The sequence below is a fragment of the Lepidochelys kempii genome, chromosome 9 (genome assembly GCF_965140265.1).
Source record: "Lepidochelys kempii isolate rLepKem1 chromosome 9, rLepKem1.hap2, whole genome shotgun sequence".
Taxonomy (NCBI): Eukaryota; Metazoa; Chordata; order Testudines; family Cheloniidae; genus Lepidochelys; species Lepidochelys kempii.
The window spans coordinates 25,924,238-25,936,834 of record NC_133264.1 but is presented as its reverse complement, the minus strand read 5'-3'; the positions used below and the strand labels follow the sequence as shown (position 1 = coordinate 25,936,834).

Here is a 12,597-nt window from a genome sequence, read left to right as displayed (position 1 = left end):
TCACAAGTGTGCGTGATTTCACAGAAGCAGTGATTTAAGGTAAAAATGTGATACACTGCTCCTTTAGGAACAGAGGATCTGGGATTTCTGTGAATAGCTAGTGTCAGGGGCTGGATATCACAGGGGAATGATCCAAAGGGGCTCAGGGACTGGGGTACACCTATTGTTAATCTGTAAGGTGAGGAGAGGGCTGGTATAGCCAGGGGAGAATGCTTGAATGGCTAACAGGCTAGTGGTATTGGGGAGTTGACACCCAGCCACCACAGGTAAGCTGCCTCTCGGTAAAGGCAGAGAATAGCAAGGTGACTTTCAGTTGTTGAGTACCCAGAGAACAATCACAGTGGCCCCTTCAGTCCTTGGCCATTTGGTGCCAGATGTGGGCTTTGTGATGCGGACACATGCCCTTGGGAAATAGATTGTATGTGAAGGGCTCCTCTCCCACTTTCTTGGTAATGATAGTATGTAATTGACTCTGAAATTAGTGTTGCTACTGGTGGCCTATTCCATTACAACAAGGGCAACCTGTCCTTTGAAATAATAAAGTTTACATCAGCTAGGGCAGAATGATAACACTACCAAAGAAAACTAAAATCATTTATGATATGCAATATATTGGAGGTCCTGCTTACGGTATGTTAGCTCATTCGAGTTATGAATTCCAGAACTGGTTTGTTCCATTTTCCATTTCTCTCACTGCTATTTTTGATGGGATAGACTTCCGTTGTCTTCTGTTGTTGGAATAGACAAGGAGGCTGTATTATGTTTGTAAAAAACATATGCACATCTGTTACACTCTGCACTCACAGAAAAGCTTCCCAGCCTTTATGGATCTTTTTCTTTTTCTCTTCTTGTTTTGTGTGGTCACAGTACCTGATTACCTAGTTTACACTAGTTTGGTTCAATATTGGTTTTAAGTTTGGACAGCATCCCAGATGCATGTGGTGATGCTGCAAAAACCTAGTACAATAGAAAATTGTGTTCAATACGTGCTATGAATAAAGTTATCAGGAAAAGAGTGTCCCAATCAGTTTTAGAGGCATTCAACATTCGAACCGTTTAATTTTTATACAGGCTACCAAATAAGAGATTTCTCTTAGTTTAAATGGATCGTTTTCCTCTGTCTACCATAAGGTTTCTGGCAGGGGGAAGCAGTTACTGACAATTTAGTAGGTAAAATAAATTTCTGGTTTCAACTCTCAGAAGACCAAAAGGTTGTATTTTTTATTCCAACAACAAATTGTCAAATTTTACAATATTGGCAAATCTTAATGGTGAGAGCCTTGCAAATCTTTGAAAAGTGTCGTCAGTGGGGAAAATTTTCAATGTAAAAATAGCTGATGCCCTATAAAGGCACTTCATTTTAATTGGACGGCATTGTGCAATACAGTGTTGCACTTCCATAGTTCCACTCTTGCAAGGAACACAGTTTTCACTAGTGATAGTAAAAACAATGATATGTTGGGTTTTGCAAAACTACAGCGACAGGCATATATTTCAGTGTCTGATTGCTGCTCTATTAGTCAAAAGTTTTCCCATGCCTTTCTAAGTTTCTTCCTGAAACGTACGTAATTTTTGTTATGCATAAAATGTTCCAAGTGAATTTAACACACATGAGGGTGGGAGGAAAGCTGGTCTTGTGGTTAAGTCTGCAGGAGTAGTACTTGAGCTCTGAGTTCAATTCTTGGCTCTGCATATGTGACCTTCAGCAGGTCACAAGGGTCAAATTTTGAAGCATCAGCACTCACAATAAGGATCAGACATTCAAAATAATTGGGCACCAAAATAACTGTGGGTGCTGAGCTCCTTTGAAAATCTACAGAGAATCTGGACCATAATAGTGACAATATTCTTCATTTTACCTATGTATAGTGCATCTGAATGAGAATACCACATAAGAGACAATAAGAATGTAAATTACTTGACAGACAAATGCAGTGCTTAATTCTCTCCGCAAACTGAAACCTTTGCCACATGCTCATTTTTAGGTTGCAACATACAACTACTGACTTGTGTGATATGCCAAACCTACGGGCATGCCTCAGCCATGATCCTGCCATCTGAAATGCTTTCCATTTTACTGAGTGTGTCCCACAGAGCACCACAACATCAAACTGTGAAGTACTACAGTAAATCAGATCTATTCTATTGGCTAATGTTTAATTATTTTGTGAGCCTAACAGTTAGGATCAGAATGTGAGTCTGAAGAATGGCTAATTTGTGTGCCTAGTTCTGCTGTCAGTTATGCTAGGATAAATTTTCAATAATTCCATTGGATTTCTATAGAATTACTCCATATTTGCATTAGTGTAACTATGAGAGCAGAATTTGGCTTATATCTGTAAACGTGTGTGTGTGTGTATCTAAATCATGCATCTCTGTTATTCCTCACTTAGCCCTCAGTTTTGGCTTTGCCACAAGCCCTGAGCAAAGGGTAATGCATAGCTGTATTGAACGAGGAGTAGATCAGGAACCAGATTCTGAATCTGAGAGTCACAATCTGGTTCTTGGTTCCTCCTGGCTCCAGGGTTGAAAGTAGCCCATGCCAGACCTATCTTTACCTGGCACATTGGTTCAACTGGGCTGGATGGAGTATTGCAGAAGGAGTACAGAGTCCACGCCTGATCCCTGCCTACCTACTCCGTGCCCACCTGGGTGGGGTAAGAGTAGCAGCCCTGCAGAGGGTGATCTTCTGTCCTGTGCAGTGCTACTAACACTGTGGGTAGCCTACACAAGAGAGTTAGGGGGCTTACTGTGTTCCCTTACTGTGGGCATGTAAAGAGGGCTTCCCATGGAGATCTGAATGGCAGTTGCAGCTGCCCATGGATATATTTATCCTCTGATACTGTCAAGGCTGAATCCCCACTCTGTCACTCCGAGTGCAGAAGGTGAGGGCCCTCAAGGATTCTAAAAATTAATACTTGCCATTCCAGGCTTGTATTAAACTCCCAAGGTTACAGCTTTTCTCTGATGTTGGCTTGGTAAACGCTACCACCACCCAAATGCAAAAAAACCCAACCTTAGACCCAGGAAGGAGTACTTGGGAATTCCTCCCTGTGGGGTACCCTCATGCTCTTTCACCCCCACCCCCGTCTGGGGAAGAGCTGAGAAAGAAAACAAAGGAAATTTAGCTGTTGCCACCAGCTAATCAACAGCATATGCACAAACCTCTTAGGAAACCAAAAATCCAATCCTGTTCTTAAAGGTAAATTTTATTAAAAACAAAAAGAAAGAAAATACACCTGGAACTTAGGCTTTTGGTAGATTTTAAAAGAGCAATTCCAAAAATCAAGCACCCAAAATAGCTTTCTTGGGGGTTAAGCTTAAAGGTTACAAGCAAACAGAAGCATTTGGGGTTAGCACAGAGGAGAGTCACAAGCCAAAATAAAAAATAACCCTGATTGGGTCTAACTAAACATTTCCTAGCCAAATAATTTCTTCTAAGTATGGAAGATGAATTTTCATACCTGGTTTAAGCCTTACATAGCATTGTTCCTCCATGTCTCCTTCTCCGGAGAACGACAGACAAAGGGAAAGCTTCTTTTCCAATTTTAAAAAGTTCTACCTTCCCATTGGCTCTTTTGGTCAGGTGCCCACTCCTTTTCTTTTAACTTTGGGTCTGTTAACCCTTTACAAGTAAAGCAAGCAGAGAATAGACCAAGATAGATTTTACAGCTAACTGGCTGGCTGGGTGTCCATCAAAGAGAGCTACTCCCCGCACCTTCATATATCACAGGTAATAAAGAAGAAGAATTATTCTGGGTTGGACAGCCAGTATTTATTACTTTGCTGTATGGATAGTGCCTAGCCATGGATTAAATGCTTTTAAAATAATTAAAATATACATAAAATAGGAACAAAATCCAAAGTATTATGCTTTGACCCCAAAACATTTGTTGTGGTTCCATGTCTCTGCCACATAATGCTATTGGTAAATGCTTTTCCCTGACCTAAAGATCTGAGTGCTTTGATAAAAGATGGCTCTCCACATAATATTTGTCTTTATCTAACTGATTGCTACGGGCGATTTCATTTACAGGACTCCAATCACATAAGGAAGATGAGAGGATAACTTTCCAAAATGAAAAATTCCCTTGATTTTTTTGAGTAGCTCTCTGACTCATATCTGCAATGTCTCTTAGTAAGCTAAACATTTTGTTTTAAAGATACACAAGTTGGTGAGCAAACCTTGGGCTTGAAAGGTTAGTGAGATAGACCAGCATGATTGCTTTGTTTTTTTCTGTCTTCAAAAGACATCTTTTAATGTGTGTAAGTGGTTTATATAGCTAACAGATCACTATTGCAGGAAGTGATGGGTCATTATGCTTGTAGACTGGGGAAAAAAACCACAGTGTGAAAGTTTTGTCTGAAGTTTAGTGTTTGTTTTTTCCTACTATGAGCCCTTGACTAACAAAATTGTTGCTATGACACACAGAGAACTGATTTAATGCCTGCTGTCTCCGAAGATCCTGCTTTGTTTATTGTTCTTCTGACTGAATATATGACTGAATTTCCTGAAAGATCATGCTTCTGTGTGTGCCTGATAAGGTATCTGAAAGCCATAAGGGCTTGATTCAAGCCCTCCAGCTTTATTGTAGGAATGAAATGCCCAGGACTGGTCATTCAGTTTAACTTAACATTGCTCTGTGACCTATCTGTCATTCTTTGCATAAGATTTCTGCTATGTCCATATATTACTTCTGAGTCATTTGCACTTAAGTGAAGTAAAGCTGTTATAAGACCCTGGTGATGACTTCTGTAATATTGACTGATACAGGGTAACTGAAAGATATCTGTTTTGTTGAATCAAATGAATGAAGGATAGGGCATATCTGCTCTGTTACGTTCTAGAATGGGGTACTATTTAGTATTTTCTAGGCAGTTTTCTTCAGGCACAGGCTCTTTCCATTAAGTGGGATACTGCAGCATGTAAAGAGTATATTTTTCTCCCTGGAGCTATTACTTTAGAGGCAGATTGTTTGAATTTTCTGTAAATTGCAAAGAATCTTCAGTCTTAGGCTGGAGAATCACTAAAATTGCTAGCAATACTTTCTGCTGCAAGCATATTCTGCACTCTGTTCCTCTCATTCACCTTCCAGAAACATATTCGCAAACTGTACAAAAGAGGCCACGTGTTTAAACCAACCACATCTAAATGCTTTTAAAATGTCAGCATATTGTCAGTCAGTGTGTTCAGTCAAAGTAGTACTGTTACCCAGAGTCTTCAAACCCAAAGCAGTGGTAACTTATCTATTTCACTCCAGGTAGTGTCAGGAATAAATCAGTGGGAACACAGCACTTCTGGCTGATAAAAGATTGATACAAATAAGTGTGCTCTTATCTAAAACTACTATTTGTTAGATTTAAGCAATAGGTTTAGGACATCCCAAATAACTACCTAATGTCTGAGATAGAATTGAGTAATTAGCAGCAGGTCAACAACGGCTGGTCACTTCCCTGCCTGGGAGTAGGGCAGGAGGAAAAAGTCTCTCAGGATACCTTCAGAAAACTGCTCCAAATACCCTCTATTATTTTCTCTTTTTATAACTAGCTTTTACAAAACACATAGCTCATAGTGACCCCTACTGGGTCATCACTGCTCCTAACTTCAATAAACTACTAATCAATAAAACATTCTTAACAATCTTAGCCATAATAGGAGTCTATATCAAAGACACCCAAACTCAAGGTCTCTATCCACTTATTTTCTTTCAGTCTCATAATTTGTTGACTCTCTTCTCCCCTCCTCCCATTCTAGTTAACAGAAACTGCAAACCTGAAGCTAGTATTTGACCTTGCCTCCAAAAGCCTTGCTTGTCCAAATTAACGCTCAGCTATGTGGTGGTCTATTTTATTAATTAATGGTGGCTGAATTCACATACTGTGGCTGCAGTTAGCTTGGTCAAGTTCTGGGGTAACAGTACCATTACTCTTCTTTATCTCTTGGAGTTTAGAACAGACTAAATGACTGAATTCTTTCAGAAAATTGTAGGTATCAATAGTCTGCTGTGTTCACTGGTACCTTGTTCTCAGTAGGTGAAACCAAAGTTAATTAGTAGAGAAAACAAGTCTCTGGTTAAATGCAAAGCTCCCCTGTCTCTGACTGTTGGCCAATCCTATATTCTGTGTAGAGCCTACATACACAGGCTTGGCATAGCCTTTTTTTGTGGGGAAAAGGAATATGGCAGTGGAGGTGCTCTGCGACCACTAGTCCAGCCTCATTACAGAACCAGCACGGTATGTTGTGTGGGCCTATATGTGGGATGGGAAATGGCCACTGAAACTGTGTAGATGTAGATGCACTTGGCCCTCTCATCTTTCACATCATTTCACCTTTCCCCACCACAAGTGTGAGGTGCAATGAAACCATGTGGATCTGTGTTCCACAGCACCCAGGGCATCTATATGGACTCCAGGATTCCTGATCCCTTGCTCTAATACAGCAGAAATGCAATGGTCTTCTGAACCCATGGAGAAAAGAGGATCCCCTCCTCCCCTCAACAGGGCAGGGAGACAGCGTGGGTTAGAGGTTGGAGCATGGGGTTAAGAATCAGGAACCCCAGCTCTGGCACTGGCGCACTGTATGATCTTGACTTTAGCAAAGGTTTTGATACAGTCTCCCACGGTATTCTTGCCAGCAAGTTAAAGAAGTATGGGCTGGATGAATGGACTGTAAGGTGGATGGAAAGCTGGCTAGATTGTGGGGCTCAACTGGTAGTGATCAATGGCTCCAAGTCTAGTTGGCAGCCGGTGTCAAACAGAGTTCCTCAAGGGTCGGTCCTGGGGCCAGTTTTCTTCAATATCTTCAATAATGATCTGGAGGATGGCGTGGATTGCACCCTCAGCAAGTTTGTAGATGACACTAAATTGGGAGAAGTCGTAGATACACTGGACAGTAGGGATAGGATACAGAGGGAGCTAGACAAATTGGAGGATTGGGACAAAAGAAATCCGATGAGGTTCAACAAGGACAAGTGCAGAGTCCTGCACTTAGGACGGAAGAATCCCATGCACCGCTACAGACTAGGAACTGAATGGCTAGGCAGCAGTTCTGCAGAAAAGGACCTAGGGGTTACAGTGGACGAGAAGCTGGATATGGGTCAACAGTGTGGCCTTGTTGCCAAGAAGGCTAACAGCATTTTGGGCTGTATAAGTAGGGGTATTGCCAGCAGATTGAGGGACGTGATTATTCCCCTCTATTCAACATTAGTGAGGCCTCTTCTGGAGAACTGTGTCCAATTTTGGGCCCCACACTACAAGAAGGATGTGGAAAAATTGGAAAGAGTCCAGCAGAGGGCAACAAAAATGATTAGGGGACTGGAGCACATGATTTATGAGGAGAGGCTGAGGGAACTGGGGATGTTTAGTCTTCAGAAGAGAAGAATGAGGGGGATTTGATAGCTGCTTTCAACTACCTGAAAGGGGGTTCCAAAGAGGATGGCTCTAGACTTTTCTCAGTGGTAGCAGGTGACAGAACAAGGAGTAATGGTCTCAAGTTGCAGTGGGGAAGATTTAGGTTGGATATTAGGAAAAACTTTTTCACTAGGAGGGTGGTGAAACACTGGAATGCGTTACCTAGGGAGGTGATGGAATCTCCTTCCTTAGAAGTTTTGAAGGTCAGGCTTAACAAAGCCCTGGCTGGGATGATTTAGTTGGAGATCGGTCCTGCTTTGAGCAGGAGGTTGGACTAGATGACCTCCTGAGGTCCCTTTCAACCCTGATATTCTATGATTCACTCACCTCAGACCAAACAAACTCATTACACCAGACACATGCCTTGTAGGATATTTATCCACAAAGGATAATATATAGGTAGCTCTGAAAAGCTCATAACTTTGTCAAGATTCATAATCATTGCAAGATGTATATACAGGTAACATTTAAGTAGGGAACTGGGATTGTTTAGTCTGCAGAAGAGAAGAATGAGGGCGATTTGATAGCTGCTTTCAACTACGTGAAGGGGGGTTCCAAAGAGGATGTATCTAGACTGTTCTCAGTCGTACCAGATGACAGAACAAGGAGTAATGGTCTCAAGTTGCAGTGGTTAGATGTTAGGAAAAACTTTTTCACTAGGAGGATGGTGAAGCGCTGGAATGGGTTACCTAGGGAGGAGGTGGAATCTCCTTTCTTAGAGGTTTTCCAGGTCAGGCTTTTACAATTATATTCATAACCAGGGTGACATTCACTTTCCTTTGATACCTTACATGACATTCTTTGATGAACCAGGATGTTCATAGCAGGATATTCTTGTAACCCCTTGCCAGCTGAAATTGAGGGGTTTGCGGATCACAGGCCCTTTGTTAATAGCTTGGTTGTTTTAATTTGCAATGTATTAATGTTTTGTTTTTTCGATACTCAAAAGTGAGCTGCCAGGATCACCAGCTACAGCTACGTTTAGCTCAGCTGGCACTGTGTAAGATTTCAAAGACAGTACTACCAACGCATTTCAGGTTTGACGTGCAAAATGTCTGCTATGCTGTTTCTGGGCCTCTTCCCAAATTTTCTGCCCGTGCAAAAGGGAGCTCAGCTGAAACAACAACAACAAAAACACATGCATATTCATGCACTTTCGCTGTTGTGAAAGGTAATTGCATTGGTGTATGGAAGTAAGTGCACATGCAACTAGAATTCCTGGTACCTGGCAGCATAAGCAATTACCTAGTTAGTGCAGGCAGATTTTGTAAACGTGCATGTTGTAGGTGGGTGCACACAAATTTTTCCATCTTGATTTCAGCCTCTACCAATTGACTATTTAGCCATGAATGCCCATTTTCACTTGAGTAACTTAGACTTGAGTAGACTCAGTTTCACTTGAGTAACTTATTCAAGAGTTGAACCTGTGTCATGAGAAGTTAAAAGACTAGTTAACAAAAGTTAATAAACAAAAAGCTTCACAACTTAAAATCTAAAGTTGGAGAGCAACAGGAAAAACAATATTTTTGGGACTTTTTTTTTGTACCATCTATGAATATCATCTAACGTAAAACAATTAAACTGGCTGATTTCCCAGCCCCTGTTCTCTAGAATAGCTGTTAACAGAGTTATAATGAAACAAAGACAAATAAAAAACCACAACATTTTTCTCAAACAAAAATGCTGTCATTGCAAGCTTTACATGTTGACTGCTCTCCCCAAGCCTTGCAACCTTTCCCAGATGTAAGCACATTATCATCAACAGAAAGGATTCAGTGACAGTAGGGTGAGAAAAGACCACTTGGTCATCTGTTGTGACCCCATCATCCAGTCTGACCCACAAAGCACTTTACCAAGAAAAAAAAGCCACTCAAAACCTTTCACAAATTGAAGCACTTAATCTTGGAATTCATTTCAACTTGTCTTTAAAAAAAAAATACCATTAGGAGAAAATGACAGAAGGCCTTATGTATCCTAGGGGGAAAAATTGATGGGTAATTCACCACTGGTGCAGCTCCACGGGTGGTAACAACGGTGCAGACAGGGACTATGTTTATGTTACAGATTAAACCAAGTCAGGCAGCCTAGTTACAACACAGTTATCCCTTAACCTGTATTCAAACACAGCTCCAATTTTCAAATGCAGATTGTCTCTTAACTGTTTTATAATAAGGATAAAGCCTTAGTCAAACCATCCTTGGAATCATTTTTAGATCTACTCAGGTTGAAGCATGATTCTTTAACATGGTCATAACATTTTCCATACCACACATAGACAATAAAAACATAAATAGGGTATGGTCACAACTGGAATTACTGATTTTTCTGTTCACTGGCCATACCAGAAAATCCAAAAAGAAGATTAATTTCAGGTTGGTCTGAAACAGAAATTTTTGGTGAACCAAAAATTAGAAACAAATTTCATTTCAGGTGGAACAAAATGCTTTGTTCGACCCGAACAAAGTCTTTTTTTGGACTTTTGCTAGATCTTGCTGTCTAATAGTCCTCTCATTTCATTTTAGAGATTTTAAAACTTTTTTCAATTGTTTTTAAAATAAATTAAAGTAAACTTCTAAATGAAAAGTCATTTCAAATTGAGAAATTTCAATGTTTCATTTCAAAAATGTCAAAACAAAATGTTTCAATATTTTTCTGAATTTTTGTTTGTGTTTTTGGACAGAAACAATGACATGAACTCATGAAATATTTTGGTTTACTCAAATCTGTATCAAAAAAAGTTTTGTCTGAACATTTTTTGCCCAGCAGTAATCAGAGCCATTCTACACTGCAGAATGGGGGGGTGAGAATATGGAAAGTTTGCACAAGAGGCACTCATCACTTCCATGCCATAAAGCCACATTCCTATGAAAATTCATCCAAATATGGCCAAGTTCTAAGCCTTTACAAGAATCTGAGTCCTGGGGGTTTCCTGTATATCAAAGATTTGGGGCTGGACAGAGCCAGGTGATAAATTCACCACACAGCTGATCTGCCAGCTGTCTCCGTACAATGTGGGGTAGGAACAAGCCGCAGAGGCTACTCCAGTCCTGATGCTCTGCTGTTGCTATTCTAGCAGCTCCTACCACACCAACCTTTGAGAACTCCTCAGTATACAGCATGACTGATTAGGCTGTGCACGTGGGGAAGAAATTGGGTATTTGGAAGCAAATATGGTATTTAGGCTGGAAACATTACTTTATTATTTGGACATCATTTATAGTTGGCCCAGACATTCTTGGATCCCTCCCTAATCCCACATATTGATAGATTGCATGGCAAAGGGTGTTTTGTTTTCTGTACCGGATTTATGTTCACTAAGTATAATGACTTAATTTATAAACATTTTTAAACAAGTTTTCAGAAAGCAGAACTCCTCATGTAGTGCCCTGGTTAAAACAAAAATTAGAAAAGGGGAAGGAGGGGAAACAAACCCAGAAACTACACAGATAGATAGTCAAAATTACAAGATTTATGGGACATGCTCATCATTCATGCGACTCAGTTGGATTTACCTGCTTGTAGATTCAATGAAGTTATAGACGAGAGGCGGGAACATCATAATGGCCATATAAATTCACAGATTCATGTACTATATATAATTATATAAAAATTATATAATTATATATAGTGGTCCCCACATCCACCGTAGAGGAAGCATTATTTTAAAACCCTGTATGTTTTTTTTATTAAGAAGATTATAGTATAGAATGTTCAAATCCCAGCTGAAAACATCTGGAGTAGGCTAAAAAATAATGATAGTGTAGTACTTTGTCTACAAGAACAAGCCCTGCCAAACTTAAACATTCTAATTGAAAGAGAACACCATCCTGGGTAACCCCTACTATGTAATACTTTGACCACAACAACAATACTTTACAGCTACACGAATACTCTGTTTTGGAACCATTTAAACAAGTCTGTCTAGTCCCTAATTACATACATAGGTTCACAAGAAAATAGATATTTTTAAAATTAACTCTGTATAAGCAAGCTGCTAGTTCCTGTGAAGGAAAAAAAAAAAGACAAATATGATAGTTGCTACTGTGACATTCCCTGGGGTACAATCTGGACTGTTGAACAGCTGTTCCCCCACCCCCCAGTTCTCCATCCTGGGTGCTTTTATACTGCTTTGCTGTGATAGCAACCCTGGCCTGCTCACATACAGCCTCCAGCATGTAAATTACTCCCAGCTGTACTGCAAGAGTGCTACAGCCAGCCACCCTTGAATTACGCTGCAGAGCAACACTAGCAATTTCCCCGTCCCAGACTTTCCCCCAGAAATATGCGTCTTGCATTGCCCAGCCCTCTCCTGGACAATACAGGCTCATTTAAAGTCTGTCATTTTATTAATAGAAAATGATTTGCACAAATCCTGTTAATTCAAATGGAGTTTCCCAAACACTCCAATCCAAGCACACTATCTTAGATAAAACAATCAAACAAATTTATTAACTACAGAAAGAGATTTTAAGTGTTTACAAGTAAAGAGGCATTAAAGTCAGAATTGGTTACTTTGAAATAAAAGGTAAAATGCAACTAATACATAACTCAACAAGCTAAGTAAATTCAAAGCCAAAAGGTCTCTCTCACCATACGTTCTAGCAGTCTTACAGGCCAAATCTTTCAGCCCAGATCCTTCCCCAGTTCAGTGATGCTTCATCTTTCAAGTGGTGTGGTTGCCATAAGTAGAGATGAAGGGAGAGATGATTTGGGGCATCGGTTCCCCTTTCCTTATACTTTTTCCTTTGAAAATCATCTCCAGCTAAGGTTCAGGAGACAGCAAGTCTGTGGGGATGGGAACTTTCAGCTATTTCTTTGGCAAAATGTAAATTTCTCACTCTCACCCTTTTTCCTGCCAAAGAATAGCCGCTTAACAAGGTGATAGTCCATTTGATTTTGTTGTCACCTTTCTGAGGCATCAGTTTGCCTTTTGTATCTAAGGAACTGGCTTGTGCCTGCTTTTCTAAACTTGGACCATGTCACAACAACGTCACTGGCAGAATTTTATAATTTTGGATACAATACTGCAACACACATTTTACCTGGACAATAATAATCAGCAAATTGAGTTTTCAAATGATACTTCACAAGGCATATTTTGTACAAAATTTATCATAGTCTTGTAAAAAGTGTGAACATAGGGATGCAGACTGTCACAGCTATAACTAAGATCAAACACAGAGCTTT

At 40.2% G+C, this 12,597-nt stretch overlaps 1 long non-coding RNA gene across 1 annotated transcript in view; it reads right to left on the bottom strand.

Moving 5' to 3' along the window:
• LOC140917245 (uncharacterized) overlaps positions 1 to 12,391 on the bottom strand; it is a 38,240-nt gene extending 25,849 nt beyond the window's left edge. The window contains exon 1 of the long non-coding RNA XR_012160762.1: positions 12,001 to 12,391. This is a non-coding gene — a long non-coding RNA (uncharacterized lncRNA). The remainder of the gene's footprint in view (positions 1 to 12,000) is intronic.
• Positions 12,392 to 12,597: the final 206 nt, after the last annotated feature.